This window comes from Gossypium hirsutum, chromosome A01, assembly GCF_007990345.1.
Source record: "Gossypium hirsutum isolate 1008001.06 chromosome A01, Gossypium_hirsutum_v2.1, whole genome shotgun sequence".
Classification (NCBI taxonomy): Eukaryota; Viridiplantae; Streptophyta; class Magnoliopsida; order Malvales; family Malvaceae; genus Gossypium; species Gossypium hirsutum.
This window is the reverse complement of record NC_053424.1, coordinates 5498463-5503282: the sequence shown is the minus strand read 5'-3', so window position 1 is coordinate 5503282 and position 4820 is coordinate 5498463. Positions and strand designations below refer to the sequence as shown.

Below are 4820 nucleotides of genomic sequence, written 5' to 3'. Positions count from 1 at the left end.
CTATTTTCTATTTTTCTTTTCTTTTCTCTCTTTTTTTTTTGAAATAGAAGTCTCAAAGTGCCCTTTGCGGGTTTTCACTTTGGCTTCCCTTCATTTTCAGACAAAATACTCCTTAATTGAGTCTGAATTCACTGTATTGGGTAAATCTTTCGTACCACTAGAGGAGGCTTTTCAGAATCTATGGTCTTTCCCATTTGGTATCCATTCCCTTTGAAATCCTTTGCATGGGAAGAATCTCTTGTAACACAAGTTCCCCCTCATGAAATTCTTTTGCCCCAGCAAAAATCCAGGCTGACGTTTGTCAAACAAAGCAAGCGAAAAGTAGCTAAAATCCAGAAGCTCTATAAAAAAAATAGTTCAATGGAGCTACTGACATTATCTTTCATTCTGGGAAGCTGAAGTACAGAAATTGCTCCCAGAGTTGTCATTCCACTATGGCTTGATGATGTTTCTCAAGTATCTCTAAACTCTATAAATTGCTCTAACTGTGAAGTTACCAAATGAGCTCGGCGAATAAGGGCCACAACAAATATGTCTGTGGCGTTTATTCGATATAGCATGGACTAGCTCCTGCAGATCATCAGCTGAAAACCCAATCTGACCTAAGAGAACATGATAAGGAGCAGGTCTCGTGGTTCCAATCATTCCAGTATGGGTACAAAGATAGAAGTCATTGTTCCTAGGATGCCAGATTTTGTTGCCTATAATGGTTACAGACGAGACATTGTTAGGAGATCCCTGCTGAAAAAACTTAGTATGATGATTTTTCTGTGCCACGATGACCACGAACTTGGGGTTTCAACTCTTATTAATAAATTTGCAAGCCTCAACTCAATGTTCAACACTTGATTGGACTGTAACTTGCTAACTCTATCCCTAAATATGATAATTTGATCAGGCTTCATTTTCCCTAAACTTGTATAGAAGTCTAAGAAAGTTTTCCTTACGATACCCTCATCCACTTTGTCAGAAACTGGTTTGAAGAGAGAATCTATTATTTCAAGCTTCAGAGACTGTGTATGGCCTGATGCCCTATAACTAGAAATCAATGCCACTTCATGAAACCAACCACCGCAACTTTTGATGGTATATCAGACTGCTCAGGAGAGCCAAATAATGCATCCATTCCAAGGATGATAGTTGGAACCTTAGAAACAACTGGAATTGAAGGTGTTTGCTCAATTACTAACATGGAATTTAGTCCTCCAAGCTTTGCATTGATTTTTAGAAGTAGGTTTGTAAAGCACTGATCCTTCACCCTAACTGGCGCCATACACTGAGTCACGATGCCATACTCAGACAGATTGTTCTGCTTCCATGACCCATAAAAATCAGAGTTTTTCTTATCGAGAAGCAAACAAAGAAGAAAATACGGAGCTCCGAGTATCCAGAACTATTGTCCACCAAGGCATCAATGTGAGGTACTAGCTTTGTTCCAACTTACAGCCTTTCTTTTCTTCTGAGGCTATATCTTTTACCTCCTCTTCATGGGGTAGAATTTATTCCTCTTCTTGCTTTACCATTTTCAACAAATTTAGAAACAAATCGCAATATCTGTCATCTTCAGAGTACTAAGATTCCTCTAAACACATGTAGCGCTCAAAAGGAACTCTGAATCTGTAGTATCGTTGCCCCTGTCATTGATATCTAGGGATCTTCGATAGGCACAAAAGAATATACAAGGAATAAATGAATTTAAGAATAACTATTTACGTTATGAATGAAGAAAAAATGAGGGAACAATTGCTCAAATTAATCATGAAAGCTATGTTTTATTGAAACAACAATGTCCAAACATGAGCCTATTTCACAAATGAAATCTTATTGTTTCTAGGCTTTAAAACAACAAGTGTGTTCTGAACATTACTCTAAATTAACTTTAAAATACAAAGATCACTTCCACAATTTCATTGTTCAAAACATTCCCAAATGTGCAAGGACTCACCAGTTTTATTCCTTGGTTTCCTCTTCGGATACATTATTCAGATTCCCTAACATCAAGTCCTACTCAAAAGCCCTGAAACTTGGCGCATTCTTGGATCCCATGCCCCTTTCCATCATGGAATTCACCTTCCCATTTAAATGATTAGGTAATAAATTCTCTGCCCTAGAGAGATGATCAAAGCTTATAACACCTATTTTGATGAGTTTTTCGATCATCTTTTTAAAGGCAATGCAATTCTCAATTGAGTGTCCTGTGCGTCCCGCATGATATTCACATTGAGCGTTCAAATCATACCATTTGGGGTATGGGGGCTGCAACGGTTCTATGTAAAACGGGGACACTACATGTGCGTCAAATAATCTATGATATAGCTCCTTATACGACACTGGAATTGACGTAAAGGGAAGCTTTTCAGGATTCGGTCTCGGATTGGATTCTTGCCTTTGAGGAACCTGATGGCTAGTAGTTGACATTCTTGGTTGTCTTACAGTCAACAGCTTCACCTCATTTTCTTTTCTCGTCATTGCCCTCGAGGTATTGTATCGGGAGCTCCACTCTTGCTTTTTAAGAGCTTCGCACTGTTTTGGACACTCCAGACTGGCCTTCATTGCTTCTCTAATGACGACAAGACTGGCTGAATTGCTCCCCGAATTAGGACCTGAGACTACTGAATCATTTACTGGTGCCAACATACCGGTTTGATGTTGTTGGGGTTTGATAGTAACTGGTTTCTCTCGCGGATGTGCGTCTAGTTGTGTCTGGACCCCTATTGGAGTAAAATTTAGGGAATAAACGATGACCTCATTATCATCTTCAGTGTTGACCACTGGGCTTTTCCTCTTTTCAAGCCCTTCGACTAGTAACTACCCCAGCTGGCCAATTATATTTCTTTGGAGCTCCAACATTTGATCACGTATATCTTGTTGAATTTTGGTCAACTGCTCTTGCATCTGTATTTGCCTTTGCTCCAATCTCTCCAATCTTTGTTCCATATCCCTGATGAACTCTCTGAAATAATTTTTGCCTAATTAGGGTCTTTTTTTGGACTTACATGCATATGATCGAAGTGATGTAATGCAAATACATGAATGCAAAAAGGTATCGATCTTGACTCAATTTCATTTAGAAAACTTTATTTAGAAAAAGAATATTTTTACATATGAATGGATTACAAATACGCCTTCGTCCTATGGTCCAAAGTTTTAACTCAACAAAGCTAACTCTTGACCATGATCTGACTGTAGCTTGTATTTCGTGCTCAATGTATCAGCTTGTACCTTCATGGTCCGTAAATGATCTACTACCATCCTGAATTTGAGGTATGGCTTCACCTATGAGATAATCCCTATATCTATGGACACCTCTTCCAACGTCTATGAAGTTGTTTTGATTATCTTGAAAGAAAGATTAGCAAACAAGTAGGCGTTCCTGCTTAACATGCTGCCTTAAAATGATATCCAGCACCTTTAGTGTTTCTTGAGAGCTTTCAGATTCCTGTCCACGCAAAGCATTCAGCATAGTTAATCTCCACTTTAAAGGTCTTTAAATGATATGGTCTTTTTTAATCTCATTCTTTTGTGTCCATTTTGACAGACCATCAGGGTTTGCATTTCCATTGTCTCTAATAAGTGCAACATTGAAAACTCATGCTTGTTGTTTGGTCCTACAATAAATAAGCCTTTTACCATCATAGGACAATTCTTTCCATCCAACTCACCTTCGTAGGTCTATGCATTCTGTCAATCACTTTCCTTCCAATACTCTTACCATCGACCATCTTCATATGAAAGAGAAATGTTGTAATGGTGGAAATGTCCATCAGTACTCTTCTTGTTCACCTTGAAATGATTGGTGAGTACATTACCTTCTGCCCTTTAGTTCCTATAGCACGATTTGCCAAAGGGTGTCGAACAATCTTTCTCTTATCTAATTCTGCTTTGATTGGAAACAACATTAAGATGCACCAGTGGCGGAAGAGGCATGAATTCCAAGACTACCCCTTTTCCCTTCTACTCTTTCCATTTTAGCTCACTCCCTCTCCCCATGACGTTCATCAACTTCCTCACAAAAGTTGGAATACAGGCAGCCTTTGAGTAAACTTTATCAACTTGAATCATAGGACAACGCCACAAAACCGAATATTCCTCCACCACAGGTACCATATCGGCTTTTCCAAACGTAAAGCAACTGTATACAAGATTCCAATACTGAGTTATGGCCCGAAACAAATTCTCATCTATTCCCAAGTCAAGCAAGTACTGCAGGTCCTCATGGTTGTTGTAGAACAACTACTTAGCTTCACTACCCCATTGATCCCATATTTCCTTTAACTCATGCTGATTATCTTGTGTGACGCTGATACAAATGTAGTCTGACAGCTCTAACACATATCCCATGGCTAGACTATTTTCCTTTACTAACTGAGTTTGCTCTGACCATATATGGACGTTAGCGTTGTCTTCCACTCTATCAAGAAGTCCGTTCTCCATGATAAAACTCTCTAACTTAGAAACTGACCGAAAATCAATACCTTTTAAATGCGAAATGATATGCAATAAAAGAAAGGAAATAGTTAGTATCAAATGATAGCAATAAACTTAAAGATAACCTGCAAGGGTAATAATTACGGTATAACTCTATCTAGGTTGAGTTCTTAAGGTCCTTCTATATGTGGTTAGTTCTAAAGTTGAGGTACCCGAACCAACAGATTCCTCGATCCTCACCCATTATAGGCTTATTTGAATCGAGTTCAGTTTAGGGGAATACATTTCCCTATGGCTACACGAAGATGAAAATCTCCCGAAACCATAGGTACGGATGTATCCCGAAAGTGATCCACTATCTTGCACGGAGGTGAAAACCTCACGAAGACGTA

General features: G+C 38.8%; 1 pseudogene; it reads right to left on the bottom strand.

Annotated features, from left to right (window-relative positions):
* Window positions 1-341: 341 nt before the first annotated feature.
* On the bottom strand, window positions 342-4107 carry LOC107956209 (protein argonaute 4-like; annotated as a pseudogene).
* Between the last annotated feature and the right edge of the window lie 713 nt (window positions 4108-4820).